Source organism: Lathyrus oleraceus, chromosome 1 (genome assembly GCF_024323335.1).
Source record: "Lathyrus oleraceus cultivar Zhongwan6 chromosome 1, CAAS_Psat_ZW6_1.0, whole genome shotgun sequence".
Classification (NCBI taxonomy): Eukaryota; Viridiplantae; Streptophyta; class Magnoliopsida; order Fabales; family Fabaceae; genus Lathyrus; species Lathyrus oleraceus.
Window position 1 is genome coordinate 78,979,791 of NC_066579.1, and position 17,590 is coordinate 78,997,380.

The following is a 17,590-nucleotide window of genomic DNA, read 5'->3' on the forward strand; positions in this document are numbered from 1 at the left end:
TATGATGAATGATGTGATTCGAAGATGTGACACCCTTGTTTTGTGTATTTACTCTGATATATAATTGTTGTTGTTATTAAATATTTGGGGTATTTTAGAAGGGTGTTACAGAGAATCTCCAAGTTCCTTGATAACTGAGAAAAAATTCTCATGAACGTAACAAATGCATCAAACAACATACACAAACAAGATCATGCAAGGCACACAAGTAAGGTCCAAAGGTTCGGAGTCACGAGTATGGATCCAATGATAAGAACCAAACCACAATGTATGTACTAAGGGTATAATTATTTGTGTAACAAGGTTCTAAAAATCTCATTAATTCATAATTCCATCTTTCAGATATTACCGGCTTAAATGACTACTCGCCAGCCAATAACATTCTCAAGAGAAACTCGTCCGAGTGTAATATCTTCGTAACAACTAATTCAAGTCTACACCTGAATAGCCATTGCACTCCATCCTAAAAGGCCAAGATGGTTTAAGGGTTCTAACGTCCTCAACTTCTCAGGATCCCAGGTCGGAAAAAGTAATGTCAATCACAACTACTTGTAAGTCATCAATAATTCTAAATGGGCCTCCACTTAGCGGGGGATCTCAAGTCAACTTATTAAGGATTAACTCCACGTAAGCCAAACAAGACTATACGACCCTCATATCATAAGACCACTTAAGTTCGGGTATAGGACTTACTTCAACATACAAATATCACCAAGCACCAGACATAACACACAATAACAAACAACAGCAAACATCATATACATACATACACAAAGATATGTTAAACCCACTGACGATTACTCCCCAACAGAGTCGCCGTGTTTTTGTAGCGATAAAATTTTTAAGATTAAGTTATTGATTAACTTAGCTCGTAAATTAAGAGTCGCCACCACGCTTTTATTATTTCCCAAGGAAAGGGAAAAAGAACGAACAAAACCCAAAGAGGTTTTAAAGCAAAACTAATAAAAATAGATAAGGGTCTGGGGGTTGGTTATGCAAAGAGAATGTATTAACACCCTAAACATTTATAGTACTCTATAGGAACCTCTGAAAATCTGTACATTTTGGCATTAAATAAATGATGTTGTTTGCAAAAGATTGAGGAGGTGAGAAAAGAAATGTTTCTTTATCATTTTCGTATTTGCCAAGACTTTCTGAGTCACATGCCTACGTACCAATAAAATGAAATGGATGATCAAAACCTCGTAGTTCATGGTAAAAGTGACAAGATGTTTGTTTTGATTCTTTAATGAAAATTCATTTTGTAATTTTAAGGAGAAAACTCAACTAACCACCCACAAGTATGAAAACTTTGCATCACCACATAGAAGGGCTCCAACTTAGATAAAGATCAACAAGTATGTTACTAGCTCTTTTAGATGGAAAATAATTATCATCAATATTATGGGGATAGGAGAATTATATCTCAACTACGAAAATGACTCATGTCTAAACCTTGAAAAAAAGCTTTTAAAAGAAAAACTGCACAAATGGCACAAAATGATTTGAATGGGTTATGCATTTTTAAGTCTTTTTAAATTGGTTTCAATATGCTTAAGACGTGTTAGCATTTATTAAGAAAAGGTTTTGAAAATCACTTGACAAAAGTCAATGTTTATTGAGAAAGTGGTTCAAGTTTAAAAACAAGAAGTTTTTGAAAACAAGAGAAGATTTTGAAAATTAAAGAAGGGAATGAGAAGAAGAGACTATCCTAGAACATAAAGTAAAAGCTAGGGAGGAAAGATATAACCAAGAGATAACAAGCTTTATGACATATGCCAAGCAAGAATCCCCTCATTTGGATTAAGCCTTAAGCAAGCCAAATAAGCAAAGAATAGTTCATGTATCAGATGAAACCAAAATAACCAAGTCAAGTCTTCAAAAAGAATCCAAAGTCAAAGGTATCAAATGAATCCCAAGGTCTTAAATCACAATCTCCCAAAGCAAACGTCAAGATCCTAATTCTAAGTCCATAGCTCCACAACCATGCCAGTGATAGTAACTTTAAGTCCATGAGTTAAAAGAATCAATTTTTAGGGGGTTTTCCTTTATTAATGTCTTTAAAAGAAAAAGAAAGTCCAAATGGACAAAGTGCAAATAACATAAGCACAAACAATATGATATGGGATGCTAAACTAAAATCATAAAGTAAATGTCAAAAGTAAAGAGCATAAGATAAATGATATTAAAGTAAGGTCAATACAATAATATGTTAGTAAGTGGTGTTAGTAATTAAAAAGTAAAAAGCAATTTGTCATTTTTGGGAGAACACTCAATTATGGACCTTTACATCACTAATGAGAAAGGCTCCAACTTAGATAAAATCAACAAGTATACCACTAGCTCTCTTAGGTGAAAAGGAACCAATACCTTTCACATAATACCATGAGGAGTATGAGACTTACAATCTCACTTATGAAAATGACTTACTTTCGGTACAAATTTAGTGATATGTTAAGCAATCATAATTGGACTTATGTAGAAGTCACAACTATCTGAGGCGGGTCAATAATAATGTTTGTGTTAATACATGTTATGCCACAAAAAAGGATGGATCAAGCACAAAGGCTAGGAGGATGGCTTATTACTTCAATCCATACTTCATGATACTTAGGACAAACTTATGCATCAATCCAAAGTACCTTAAATGATCCATGATCAATTAAGAGGTAGATTTGAAATGATGAAAGTTCATCAAACACCAATCCACACGTCATGAACAAGATGGGCATAAATTGTAACACCCCGATAATAATATGGTAATTATTTAAATTAAGTTAATAATATATTTATTAATTTAATTAGATAATTGGATTATTATTATTACTATTTTGGAATTATTGAATTATTATTTTTATTAGGATAATAAAATAAATTGGAAAATATATAAGTGTGAAATAAAGAAAAAAGAGTCCAATTTGGTAAAGAAAGGTTTTCACGTGAAACAGAGAAGCGATTGAGAAAGAGGAGAAAGGGCAAAGAGGCAGAGCAAGAGGAAGAAGATTGGAGAAGAGAAGAGCTTGGAGCTTAGAGATTGTCGGATTAACTCAGGTAAGGGGGGTTTATCGTCGTTTAATGGGTATTATGGGTTAGCATGTAATGGGTAGTGATAAACCGTTGAATTGACCCTAATTGGGATTGTGAATGCTGAAAATTATGTTGGATAAGCGGTGTTAAAACTGAAATTGAACCTGTATTTGAGTGCGTTGTAATTTCCCGAACGTAGAGCTTTTTACGGAATTGGAATCGGAGGTCCGAAAGTCCTCCAACGGCGGAAAATGCGGAGAATTCTGCATTCTGCTTTGTGTTAGCGCAGGAACAGCTTTCTGTCTTGCGTTAACCGGTTAACACTGTTTTGAATTATGTAAATTTGCTGTTTTGTCTGCGTTAACCGGTTAACCCAGGGTGTTAACCGGTTAACACTGTTATGAGTTGTGAAATGTTGCTGTTCTGTTTGCGTTAACCGATTAACCCAGGGCGTTAACCGGTTAACACTGTTGTGAAATGCCAGAAAGCGTGTTCTGTCTGCGTTAACCGGTTAACCCAGGGCGTTAACCGGTTAACGCTGTTGCAGAGTGGAAAAAGTGTTAATTAAAATGTTGTGTGCCTAATTGGTGGTTGCCTATATCGGTGTGTGATATAGTAGGGATTATTTCCCGCTGTTTTGAGCAGTATAGGTATTAGTAGAGTGTGCTAATTCTGTGTTTAATTATTTGACATGATATGATGTGTTGATACATGTGTTGATGATGTATGATGATATGCATAATGCTGTGAATGTATATATTATGCATGTATTTGTGAATGGGCTGTTGTATGGCTTAGAGTGTGAGCATATGTCCATTGTGGATTGTTGTTGATGTTGCATTGCTAGATGATTAGCGTGCATAGCATAGCCTTGGGGCTGTAGCTAATTCCCATGGTGAGGAATTAGTGAGTGAATCATTGTGGATTTGTTGTTGATGTTGCATGCTAGATGATTAGTGTGCATAGCATAGCCTTCGGGGCTGTAGCTAATTCCCATGGTGAGGAATTAGTGAGTGAGTCATTAGATCTCAAATGAGTGGGACTAGTGAGCTTAGTAGCCGTATCTGGATTTGATCGGTGAGCTTGAACTATATGTTCAAGAATAGTCGGTACCGCATGTGTGGAGTCTCATTGCATAAATTATGTATGGCGTATAATATGAATGGATGTATTCCAATATTATACGTGTGTGGTGTTGCTAGTGAGTATGAATATGAGTTGTATTGGTGTTGAGTATGATGTTTGAGTTGGTGTGCCGTTACTGAATGTGTGAATACGATTAGGGTGATTAATGTGTTAAATTACTTAACATGACATTATATTCTATAATGCTTATTATATCGATTGAGGAACTCACCCTTACAACTATTTTTCAGGTAACGAGCAATGAGTTGAGTAGAAGCTAATACTTGGAGTCTAGTGTAGTCTCCTTAGTGGGTCATGCTCTGATAGATGTAACATCGGGATGGGATGTTTTGAATATTTTATTGATTGGTGGTGAACCATTTTACATGTAATATGTTACATGTTTTGAATGATAATTTGATCTCTATCCGCTGCGTATTATGCAACTGTTTTATTTGATAAATAAATGAGCATGACAAGCTACTTTGATGAATAGTGTGAAATGTTGTGTGACACCCTTGGATGCATAATTACTCTGATTTATATATGTTGTTATTTTAATTAAATATTTGGGGTATTTTAGAAGGGTGTTACATTAGTGGTATCAGAGCATAGTCGGTCGAGTCGAGTCGTAATTATTCTGTTTCCCCTGTACGGTATAGGTGTTGTGTAACCCTATCAGTACTCATTGTTTTAGTTTGTTTGGGTTTTCAGAATAGAGATGGCTGGAAGAGGTAGAGATGATGCTGCGATTGCTGAGGCTCTGGGTATGCTGGCTGGAGTACTTGGGGGAAATCCGAATGTGGTGGGAATGGGAGCTACTCGTCAACTGAGTGAGTTCCAGAAGAACAATCCTCCAATGTTCAAGGGAGCATACGATCCAGATGGCGCTCAGAAGTGGTTGAAGGAGATAGAGAGAATCTTCCGAGTGACTGAGTGTGCCGATAACCAGAAGGTCAGGTTCGGTACGCATATGCTGTCAGAGGAAGCTGACGATTGGTGGGTTGCTACCCGCACTGAGTTGGAAACTGCTGGGAATGCTGAAATCACTTGGGCTGTGTTCAGAGAGAGATTCCTGAGGAAGTACTTTCCAGAAGATGTCAGAGGAAAGAAAGAGATAGAGTTCTTAGAGTTGAAGCAGGGTAACAAGTCTGTTACTGAGTATGCTGCTAAGTTCACAGAGCTGTCAAAGTATTATACTCCCTATAATGAGGCTACTGAAGAATTTTCGAAATGTGTGAAGTTTGAGAACGGGTTGCGTCCTGAGATCAAGCAGGCTATTGGATATCAGCGGATCAGAGTGTTTTCCGACTTGGTTGACTGTTGCAGGATTTTTGAACAGGATTCCAAAGCCAGAGCAGAGAGCTATCAACAGAGAGTTGATAGGAAAGGCAAGAATCAGAATGATCGTGGAAAACCGTATGCAGCTGGCAAAGGTTTCCAGAAGCAGAGTGGGATGAAGAGGCCTAGTGGGGGAGACTCCAGTGCCCCTGCTAAGTGTTATAGATGTGGTCGGGCTGGACATCGTGTCCATGAGTGTACCGGTGCTGAGATGAAGTGTTTCAAGTGTGGAAAAGGTGGTCATTTGGCTGCAGAGTGTCGGTTGAAGACTGTAACTTGTTTCAACTGTGGAGAGTTGGGTCATATCAGTCCACAGTGTCCTAAGCCGAAGAAAGAGAATCAGTCAGGAGGCAAGGTCTTTGCTTTATCGGGTTCTGAGACTTCTGTGGATGATCGTTTGATCAGAGGTACGTGTTATATTAATGGTTTTCCTCTTGTAGCTATTATTGACACCGGTGCTACTCATTCCTTTATATCTTTGGATTGTGCTGTGAAACTTAAGTTAGAGATATCTGAGATGCTTGGAAGTATGGTGATTGATACTCCTGCGAAGGGTTCAGTGACTACTACTTCAGTTTGCTTGAGCTGTCCTTTGAGTATTTTTGGTAGAGATTTTGGGATAGACCTTGTGTGTCTTCCACTAGTGCAGATTGACGTTATCTTGGGAATGAACTGGTTGGTGTTTAACCGAGTTTCTATCAACTGTTTTGATAAGACTGTGATATTTCCTGAGATTGAAGAAGGAAAGAGTTTGTCTCTATCAGCCAGGCAGGTGAATGAGGAAGTAGCAGATGGGGCGGAGTTGTTTATGCTGTTAGCGACTCTGGAGGCTAAAGATAAACTGGTGATTTGTGATCTAGCTGTGGTGTGTGATTTTCCTGATGTGTTTCCTGAAGAAGTGAATGAATTGCCTCCAGAGCGTGAAGTTGAGTTTTCGATTGAATTGGTACCTGGTACTAGGCCGATATCGATGGCTCCGTACCGTATGTCTGCGGTTGAGTTAACTGAATTGAAGAGTCAGTTGGAAGATCTGTTGGATAAGAAATTTATTCGTCCGAGTGTGTCACCGTGGGGTGCACCAGTGTTGTTGGTTAAGAAGAAAGAAGGTACTATGAGGTTGTGTGTGGACTACAGGCAACTGAACAAAGTGACGATCAAGAATCGGTATCCTTTACCGAGGATTGATGATCTGATGGACCAGTTGGTTGGTGCGAGTGTGTTCAACAAAATAGATTTGAGATTTGGGTATCATCAGATACGTGTGAAAGCTGAGGATATTCAGAAGACTGCTTTCAGAACAAGGTATGGACATTATAAGTATTCTGTAATGCCTTTTGGTGTGACTAATGCGCCTGGAGTATTTATGGAGTATATGAATAGGATTTTCCATCCGTACCTAGATAAGTTTGTTGTGGTGTTTATTGATGACATTTTGGTGTATTCGAAATCTGAAGAAGAGCATGCTGAGCATTTGAGAGTGGTTTTAGAAGTTCTCCGAGAAAAGAAGTTATTTGCTAAACTGTCTAAGTGTGAATTTTGGTTAGAGGAGGTTAGTTTTCTTGGTCATGTGATTTCAAGAGGTGGTGTTGCTGTTGATCCTTCTAAGATAGAAGCGGTGTCTAAGTGGGAAGCTCCGAAGTCTGTTGCGGAGATTCGAAGTTTTCTTGGCTTGGCTGGTTATTATAGGAAGTTCATTGAGTGATTTTCTAAGTTGGCGTTACCGTTGACGATGTTGACTAGAAAGGGGCAAGCGTTTGTTTGGGATTTAAAATGTGAAGAAGGTTTCCAAGAGTTAAAGAGAAGGTTGACTACTGCTCCTATTCTGATATTACCGAGTTCGTCGGAATCATTTGAGGTTTACTGTGATGCTTCATTGTTGGGCTTGGGTGGTGTGTTGATGCAGAATAAGCAGGTTATAGCTTATGCTTCGAGACAACTGAGAGTTCATGAGAAGAACTATCCGACACACGATTTAGAGTTAGCAGCTGTAGTGTTTGTTCTGAAGTTATGGAGGCATTACTTGTACGGGTCGAGATTTGAGGTTTTCAGTGACCATAAAAGTTTAAAGTATTTGTTTGATCAGAAAGAGCTGAATATGAGACAGAGGAGATGGTTAGAATTTCTGAAGGATTATGACTTTGGTTTGAATTACCATCCGGGTAAAGCAAATGTAGTAGCTGATGCGCTGAGCCGGAAATCGTTACATATGTCTATGTTAATGGTTAAGGAATTGGATTTGATTGAGCAGTTTAGAGACTTGAGTTTGGTGTGTGAGAGTACTCACAATAGTGTTAAATTGGGAATGTTGAAATTAACGAGTGGTATTCTGGATGAGATTAGAGAGGGTCAGAAATCCGATATGCTTTTGGTTGATAAGTTGACTTTAGTGGATCAAGGTCAAGGTGGTGAATTCAGAGTTGATGAGAAAGGTGTTTTGAAATTTGGTAATCGGGTGTGTATTCCGGACGTTACCGAACTTAAGAAGAGTATTCTAGAGGAAGGACATCGTAGTGGCCTGAGTATTCATCTGGGAGCTACGAAGATGTATCATGATTTGAAAAAGTTATTTTGGTGGCCGGGAATGAAAAGAGAAATTGCGAGTTTTGTTTATTTCTGTTTGACTTGTCAGAAGTCGAAGATTGAGCATCAGAAGCCGGCTGGGCTAATGCAACCGTTGACTATTCCAGAGTGGAAGTGGGATAGTATCAGTATGGATTTTGTGTCTGGTTTGCCGAGGACAAGTAAGAATTTTGAAGCTATTTGGGTGATTGTGGATAGATTGACGAAGTCGGCTCATTTCATTCCGATCAGAATGGATTATCCGTTAGAGAGATTAGTCGAGTTGTATATTGAGAAGATTGTAAGTTTGCATGGTATTCCGTCTAGTATTGTTTCGGACAGAGATCCTAGATTTACATCGAAGTTCTGGGAAGGTTTGCAGAGGGCTTTGGGAACTAAGCTGAGATTGAGTTCTGCATATCATCCGCAGACTGATGGTCAGACTGAGAGGACGATTCAGTCATTAGAGGATCTTTTGAGAGCTTGTGTTTTGGAAAAGGGAGGTGCTTGGGATTGTTATTTACCTTTGATTGAGTTTACCTACAACAATAGTTTTCATTCGAGCATTGGTATGGCACCGTTTGAAGCTTTGTATGGTAGGAGATGTCGGACACCTTTATGTTGGTATGAGTCCGGTGAGAGTGCTGTAGTTGGACCGGAGATTGTCCAACAAACTACGGAAAAGATTAAGATGATTCAGGAGAAGATGAGAATTGCTCAGAGTCGTCAGAAGAGTTATCATGATAAGAGGAGGAAGTCACTTGAGTTCCAAGAGGGAGATCATGTGTTTCTTCGTGTTACTCCGATAACTGGTGTTGGTCGAGCTTTGAAGTCGAGGAAGTTGACACCTCGATTTATTGGTCCTTATCAGATTTTGGAAAGGATAGGGGAGGTAGCCTATCGTATCGCTTTACCGCCATCACTTGCGAATTTGCATGAGGTTTTTCATGTGTCTCAGTTGAGGAGATACATTCATGATCCGTCGCATGTAGTCCAAGTAGATGATGTACAGGTGAGAGATAACCTGACTGTTGAAACATCGCCTATGAGGATCGAGGATCGAGAATTGAAGCAGTTGCGGGGTAAAGAGATTGCCTTGGTGAAGGTAGCTTGGGGAGGACCAGCAGGTGGCAATGTGACTTGGGAACTGGAGAGTAAGATGAAGGAGTCTTACCCAGAGTTGTTCGCTTGAGGTATGTTTTCGAGGACGAAAACTCTTTTAGTGGGGGAGAGTTGTAACACCCCGATAATAATATGGTAATTATTTAAATTAAGTTAATAATATATTTATTAATTTAATTAGATAATTGGATTATTATTATTACTATTTTGGAATTATTGAATTATTATTTTTATTAGGATAATAAAATAAATTGGAAAATATATAAGTGTGAAATAAAGAAAAAAGAGCCCAATTTGGTAAAGAAAGGTTTTCACGTGAAATAGAGAAGCGATTGAGAAAGAGGAGAAAGGGCAAAGAGGCAGAGCAAGAGGAAGAAGATTGGAGAAGAGAAGAGCTTGGAGCTTAGAGATTGCCGGATTAACTCAGGTAAGGGGGGTTTATCGTCGTTTAATGGGTATTATGGGTTAGCATGTAATGGGTAGTGATAAACCGTTGAATTGACCCTAATTGGGATTGTGAATGCTGAAAATTATGTTGGATAAGCGGTGTTAAAACTGAAATTGAACCTGTATTTGAGTGTGTTGTAATTTCCCGAACGTAGAGCTTTTTACGGAATTGGAATCGGAGGTCCGGAAGTCCTCCAACGGCGGAAAATGCGGAGAATTCTGCATTCTGCTTTGTGTTAGCGCAGGAACAGCTTTCTGTCTTGCGTTAACCGGTTAACCCAGGGTGTTAACCGGTTAACACTGTTTTGAATTGTGTAAATTTGCTGTTTTGTCTGCGTTAACCGGTTAACCCAGGGTGTTAACCGGTTAACACTGTTATGAGTTGTGAAATGTTGCTGTTCTGTTTGCGTTAACCGGTTAACCCAGGGCGTTAACCGGTTAACACTGTTGTGAAATGCCAGAAAGCGTGTTCTGTCTGCGTTAACCGGTTAACCCAGGGCGTTAACCGGTTAACGCTGTTGCAGAGTGGAAAAAGTGTTAATTAAAATGTTGTGTGCCTAATTGGTGGTTGCCTATATCGGTGTGTGATATAGTAGGGATTATTTCCCGCTGTTTTGAGCAGTATAGGTATTAGTAGAGTGTGCTAATTCTGTGTTTAATTATTTGACATGATATGATGTGTTGATACATGTGTTGATGATGTATGATGATATGCATAATGCTGTGAATGTATATATTATGCATTTATTTGTGAATGGGCTGTTGTATGGCTTAGAGTGTGAGCATATGTCCATTGTGGATTGTTGTTGATGTTGCATTGCTAGATGATTAGCGTGCATAGCATAGCCTTGGGGCTGTAGCTAATTCCCATGGTGAGGAATTAGTGAGTGAATCATTGTGGATTTGTTGTTGATGTTGCATGCTAGATGATTAGTGTGCATAGCATAGCCTTCGGGGCTGTAGCTAATTCCCATGGTGAGGAATTAGTGAGTGAGTCATTAGATCTCAAATGAGTGGGACTAGTGAGCTTAGTAGCCGTATCTGGATTTGATCGGTGAGCTTGAACTATATGTTCAAGAATAGTCGGTACCGCATGTGTGGAGTCTCATTGCATAAATTATGTATGGCGTATAATATGAATGGATGTATTCCAATATTATACGTGTGTGGTGTTGCTAGTGAGTATGAATATGAGTTGTATTGGTGTTGAGTATGATGTTTGAGTTGGTGTGCCGTTACTGAATGTGTGAATACGATTAGGGTGATTAATGTGTTAAATTACTTAACATGATATTATATTCTATAATGCTTATTATATCGATTGGGGAACTCACTCTTACAACTATTTTTCAGGTAACGGGCAATGAGTTGAGTAGAAGCTAATACTTGGAGTCTAGTGTAGTCTCCTTAGTGGGTCATGCTCTGATAGATGTAACATCGGGATGGGATGTTTTGAATATTTTATTGATTGGTGGTGAACCATTTTACATGTAATATGTTACATGTTTTGAATGATAATTTGATCTCTATCCGCTGCGTATTATGCAACTGTTTTATTTGATAAATAAATGAGCATGACAAGCTACTTTGATGAATAGTGTGAAATGTTGTGTGACACCCTTGGATGCATAATTACTCTGATTTATATATGTTGTTATTTTAATTAAATATTTGGGGTATTTTAGAAGGGTGTTACATAAATCATCCAATTGATCAAAAGAAAAAGAAAGAGAAAGGGATGAAGGAGAAGAAGATAAGAGAAACCAAATCCAAATTGGATCAGAGGCTTGATCAAGTTATTATCAACATCAATCATCCATTTTGGTGGATTAGGTTTTTCATCCCATCAACACCCAAGATTCATTGAGTTTGATGAGACCTATGATTAACATAGTCATGATCTAAGGCCAACATAAGTCAACAAAGATCAAACAAGCATAAAAATGCAAAAAGATAAAATAAAATGCATCAAAAATATTTTTCAAATGAATTTTAAAAGGGAAATAAAAGAGAAAATCCATAAATCCCTTCAAAACACCAAATAAATGGCCATGAAAATTATGTAAGGTTGGAAATAAAATAAGAGACATAGAATAAAATTGTCAGAATTTTAAAATGCATAAAAGTATTTTTAAATCAATTAAAACAAAGGAAAAAAGAAGAAATTCAAGAAAAATAGAAAATCAAGAAAATAAAATGTAAAAAAATACAAATAAGATGAAGAAAAACAAAAGAGAATTTTTGAAATTATTTTGGGATTTTTTGGATAAAAGATGAATTTTAAAAGAAAATGCAATTTAAAATGAAAAAAGAAAAAGAAATAAATCAGAAAAAACACGGAGCATTGGATCTAGCTCAATTAATTGATGTGATAGATCCAACAATCCTCAGGCTAGGGTGCACTATGGAAATTAGGAAAAATGAAACATGATATCTAATTCAAATACTGTGAATACAAATGTTATGAATACTCTATTCACTTCATTACAAGAATAAGAGTTACCCCTCTATTTATGGATTTAGGTTAACTTGGACCTCAAGGCAAAGCCAAAAACTATAAAATCTCAAATTTATAAAAGTCCAAAATAGATAACACTACTAAAATAGGCATAAGTCGAAATCATGTGTGAAGCAAAATGCTTCGACACTTTGACACACTAACACAACTCAACATACTAGGTGGTTCAAGACTTCCTTATTCTGTCGAACAACCTGTTTCGACACAAAGAATTACAATTCAACAATGTAAACATTTAAGAAATTTATTAAATAAAATGAGGTAAAGGAAACTTTACTTTGAATGTCGTATTGTTTTTGGATTTTTAAAATAATTAAAGAAGAAGTTATCGAGATAATTTTTTATTCGCGGTGATGATTTGTTGCAGTTTTTCTATAAGGTGCTGCAAATTAACAAAATGATTTATTATATTAACTATTTTATTTAACTTTTAAAACAATTTTAGATATCTTTGTGTTAACAAGAAATTAGAATTTCAATCTTTCAAAGCTTTACAAGTCTTTCCATTCAGCAATTTTTATCTAAAGCGTTACATTTTCATATTCACAACCTAGTATGATCTCTATTTTATAAGATAATTTTCATCCTCAATGGACAAATGAGAACAATTGTATTTGCTATAATAAACCATAGAGAAAACTAAACTTAGCATTATTAATTTCATTTCACCCAATTATTTTAAGAATAGATTTTATGTTATGGATATGGACACAAATTCCACATAAGACATTAGGAAACTAAAAGTTAAAACACATTATCAATAAGCCTATTAAGACATGTAAGGTATTCGACAATAAAAAATTTCGAATTGAAAGATTAGCAAGGCTATAAAAGAATGAAAATTTTAATTCATTGTTAGCACAAAAATATCTAAAATTATGTTAATAGTTAAATACAATGATTAATATAATATATCACTTTTCTTATTTAACAAGTAAAACTAAACTAATTTAATTGGCAAAAATAGACATTAGATTAGACTAATTAAAATTGAAATTTCATGAAATACATAAATTTGGCTAGAGAAGAATATGGACACAATTAAGAGAAGTCATTTAACCATTACTCCAACAACAATTGTAATTAAGATGGCGAATATCAAAAATCATCTCTATACTTAAGTGATGTGATAGGGGAGAACTCAAATATAAAATTGTAATTGATTATTGGTGTCATTACATGTATAAGTTACATTCATACCTAAGTATATATAAGCTTAACGACGCAAACACAATGCATAAAATCATTGTAACTGATTAGATAATTCATAAAATATTATCAACAAAATACTAAATTATATTCAGTTTTTCATTATTTTTACTATATATTCTCTCTTATTAATGAGTCGACTTACATTAAAATTACTTATCATGTTTTCAAGTACAAGATAATTTTGCACTACATGGATATAACTTATACATGTATAAAGAGACATTTTTGACATGCAATCACTTTTATGTGCGACCGGTTTCTCTCAAAGCCAAATTGATTCATTTTCTGAAATTTTATTAAATATTATTTTTTAAATAATATGCATAGTACAGAGGTTGTTCTTTATATTAAATATTTTGTTTGTTTGTTACAGATAATTCAGAGCAGGCTGGTGGGATGGAGTAAAGGTACAAGCAGACTGTGTTATTTGAAACATAGAAATAGAACAAAATAAAAGAAAATATCTTATGCAAAAGGAGGAACGATTCCTTTTTGTTTTACTTTTTTTATCCAATCATATTAAAAAAAAAGATCTTATGACAAAGAGGAATGATATGATTTACCTTTGACCTATAATAATATTAATAAAAGGAAACAAGATTATGTTAACAAAATAATTATTGTTAATTATATTTTTGCATTTTTTAATAAAATATTTATACTTAAAATAAAAGAATATTTTAGTTTTTTTTTTGTAAATTTAAAGGAAAATATTAGTGATGGTATAATCAATTCTGAACCAAATTAAAAAAACTAAATCAGAACTCTTTTTTTTTTAAAATATTTTTGCATTCTTTTAAATGATTAAAGTATGATAAATAAAAATACAAAATTATCTTTTTTAATAAATTTTTTAAATTTTCGAACAAAATTAAATTACTACAGTTTCGTCAAAGTAAGGCTGAGTTATCTGACTTGAAAATTGCAAATGGGTCGTCAAAATAAGGCTGAGTTATGTGACTTGAGAATTGCAAATGGGTCGGATAATGCAAAGCCGATGTTCTCTTGTGCTGACATGAGAATTGCAAACATAAATGATATTTCTACATCTTTTTTTGACGTCAACTACTTACATTGTATACATTGTTCATCGCATTTATACAGTGAACAATGTATTTTTGAACTAAAAAATATATTTATGAACAGTACGTGAACAATGACTTAAAGTACTGAAAAAAATTGGTTAATTAAATATAAAAAATTGGTTAATGAAGTGACGAAGTTGGTTAATAAACCTCAAGATATTAAAAATATTTTTTTGTGATAAACCAAAGTTAATTAATGAAAAGTAAAAACTTGGTTAATGAAACTATGAAATTGATTAATAAACATCCAGATATTAGAAATAATTTTTAGTAGTCACCAAAGTTTGTTACTACAAATTCTAAAGTTGGTTTAAAAAGTTATGAAATTGATTAATAGATGTCCAGATAATTTTTTTTTAAAATTATATATATTTTTAAAATAATATATTATTATAATATTTTATTGTTCATCATATTGATGAACAGTAAAATACGGTGTAGATGAATTGCAAATGAGGAGTTCATGAACATTGTATCTCTTATAATAAATGAAAGAGACAATAGGAAAATTGTTTCCCTAAATTTTATTGATTTTACATAAATACTATATATTATACTAAATAGTTAATTTTAGTACTAAATTGCCTTATCAAACTTTTTAAGTATTCCTGAAAATGCCACTGAGTTGTCAAAGTAAAAGAAGGGTTATAATTGGGAATTTCTTAATGTATCATATATTTTATTAGCACATAATGGGAATATACTTAAATGTCTCTCAAATTTCGGAAATATATCTTCATATATTCATTGAAACGTTAAAAGATCCAGGGATATATCTCCATAATATTTTAAGAGTCATGCACCATGCATTAACTCTGAAAGGTTTGACACACATATTGTACCGGAGATGTATCACTGGTTATTTTATAGAGATGCATTTTCGTAATATCTTAGAATATTGCATGTTATGTTTTGTTTATGTTTATTCAGTTGAAGATTGATAAACGTTATTTAGCCCAATAAGTGACGAGATTTTTACCATACAATCGATATGCAAAAAGAGACGTATATACATCTAGATGGTCCAAAATTCCCATGTATAAATAAAATCAAAATACAAGATAAAGTAGCATGAGGTAAAAATAAAAAAGAATCCATAATAATGAATCTAAAGTATAACTGTTATATACTACTGCACTACTGCGTATGTCAGACTACATCTTCTCTGCCTCCTCTGCCATCAATCACATCCGTCCTCCAGAGTTATCTTTGATACATCAATGTCCCCCAGGCCTCCGTCATCATAACATCTAGGACCTGCCTCACATCAGATCCATCAGGGAAGATACATGTGTTAATATATGTCTGCACATTCTCCACTATACGGCGACATCTAGGCAAGATATCTTCAGCATGATCTAACTATGCATGTTTCTCCTCTAGTATATCTTGATGAGTTGGCCTCAATGGATCTCCTAAAGAAGCCTGCACCATATACAAATGTGACATCTTGAAAGACCATTTGATGTACCCGTCGACGTAGCTCCAATCGCTCTCAACTATGATACTTTGTGCCTCCTCTGGTACTAGATGACTCTCATAATCATCAAACATGACATTCATCTGCCTACGTGTCAAAGTAGGGGGAGCAGAGACAATAGGGTGTTCGAGAATTATCTGAGTGTAGTCGAACTTCCACGTCACACGCTCGGGCAGATGAAGAGAAGTGAGACGTGATTCATAAGCCAATCATCCTGAGTATAGCACTATCTCGTCAAATGGATGCGACTCACGATGATCGACATAGCTGTTGAAGTGCATGTCCTCGACAACCAAGCGGTCAAGATACACTCTGAATGACTTTATCGCATGGTTCTCTCCGAGCAGGGAAAATGCAATAGCACGCGTCATATCCTTAGTGTAAATCGGTACACTCGCCCAACCAGAGATGCGCGGGAAGTGTTGGAGGATCCAAGCCTGAAAAGTTTGGAACATATAAATCATCAGTAATAGAGTTGTAAAGATGAAATGAAATGGACATAAAACATAAAAGACCAATAAATATTACAACCAGTTGTGTGATGTTGCCTGTGACCTGTTTCGTCTTCCACATACAGCCATATGATAACTTCGAGTACAAGTAGACCAAACAAGTAGTCCCTCAGATATACTCATGGATCCACTCGAAGTCCTCAAAGTACCAACCAAATATAGTACGTATCCTCTCATAACATACGCTATGTGCAGCCTTACCTACTCATCATAACTTCTAGCATCCTCAGCTCTCTAGAGCACATCAGTTCTGGTTATGGACATCTGAATATGACCATCTATGACAACCACTACAACAAAATAGACCTTTTGTGACACCAATTATACAACGATCTTCTTGTTAACCGTTGTAATAGTTCTTTTTTGGGCGTTTTTTTTTATGTATTTACTAAAGGACATTTCATAACGGTCATAGGTACGAACCATAGTGAAATATACCTAGAGTGAAATGGTTCAAATCCTAGCACCAATAATTTTTTATTTTTCGTGACATAATGGGGCTTGACCTTTTATATTACCAGGATTGTTATAATCAACTGTGGTGTAAGTTGTAATCATTTCATAACGGTTCGTATTTTCAACCATGGTTAAAATTATTACTTATTTATATATAAGAGAAATTATCTCTCGCTTCATTACATTATAATCGTCTCTCTCAAAACAAAACCCTAACATCTCTTTCACTCCTCTCTCTCAAAACAAAACCCTAATATCTCTCTCACTCATCACACTCATATGGAAACTCCAAATGTATCCATTCAACTCGTCTTCTTCGAAGTATTCCTTTGTTTCATCAAATCTTAGCAAATGGCTACTTTACAGGGTTGTCTTCATTATAGTTTATGTTCCAAAATCTTTTTATCTATTATTATTTATGTTTCAATAGCTTATTTCATAATGCTTGAATGGTCTGCTTGTTTTGACTTGTAGGTATGGATGTTTGTTTCAATAACGATGATGGAGTTGCAAACTTGTATGAAAGATTCATAATGACGTCCATTCAAAATAGACACACATTTGCAGGTCTAACTTCAGCTTCATCCTTATTTCATTGTGGATGCCATTATGGGACATGTAAGTTTCTAAAACATTCTTCGCATATGTTGTTTATGATTTGTTGTTGATGAATGTTGTTGTTAATGTTTGTTTAAACTATGAGTTT